We start from the raw sequence: 750 nt of genomic DNA on the forward strand, positions 1-750 counted from the left end.
GGTCCGTACTGGTCAACCGTCAATCAAAACAGAAGTTGGGTTTTTGGGGCACCGATCTACGGGCACGACCTACGGTCCGTAACCGGACCTACGGACCGTAAGTCAGGACCGTGGGTCAACACTTAGTCATTTTTCTTAAATGAATTCTGGGGAAAATCTCTGACGCGATCTACGGACCTGCAGTACGGACCGTAAGTCCATCTACGGTCCGTCGATGGCGTCTGTAGGTGCCATCTGTGTCACCAGAAATCTGAAGTCTTAGCCAAGTTTCCTCATTCCTTTTCTCACTTTCTCAAGCAAGTTCCTAAGTATTATACCTGTGATTTATAGTTGTTTCCGACCCTCCAAAGTACGTCTAAGAGTTCAAGAACCCCTCCATAACATGTGATCGAACACCTTGAATTTCATAATTTCCGATTCAAGGAAAGATAGTTCCAAGTCAAGTAAAGTAAAGAGTTTAAAGTTGAGTTCTTTTCTCAAAGTTATTAGGGAACTATGTATTCCCAAAGAAGTTTTAAAGAAATGTTTTTACATTTAAACAAGGTTGGAAACTGAGATTTCCAAAAGAGCCTTCGGGCTAGTTTTTGAGTAATTATCTCATATCAGCAGGAAGAAATATGTTTTAAAAACATAAGAGCCAGTACATTTTTGGGAGTAGTATCGAGCACCGAATTGGGGGAGCGTTCAAAGAACCCACAGCCCCCATAGAACCATGTTAGCCACCATGGGTAGAAAAGGATCATACTTTTT

The sequence above is a fragment of the Solanum stenotomum genome, unplaced genomic scaffold, assembly GCF_019186545.1.
Source record: "Solanum stenotomum isolate F172 unplaced genomic scaffold, ASM1918654v1 scaffold8833, whole genome shotgun sequence".
NCBI classification, from domain to species: Eukaryota; Viridiplantae; Streptophyta; class Magnoliopsida; order Solanales; family Solanaceae; genus Solanum; species Solanum stenotomum.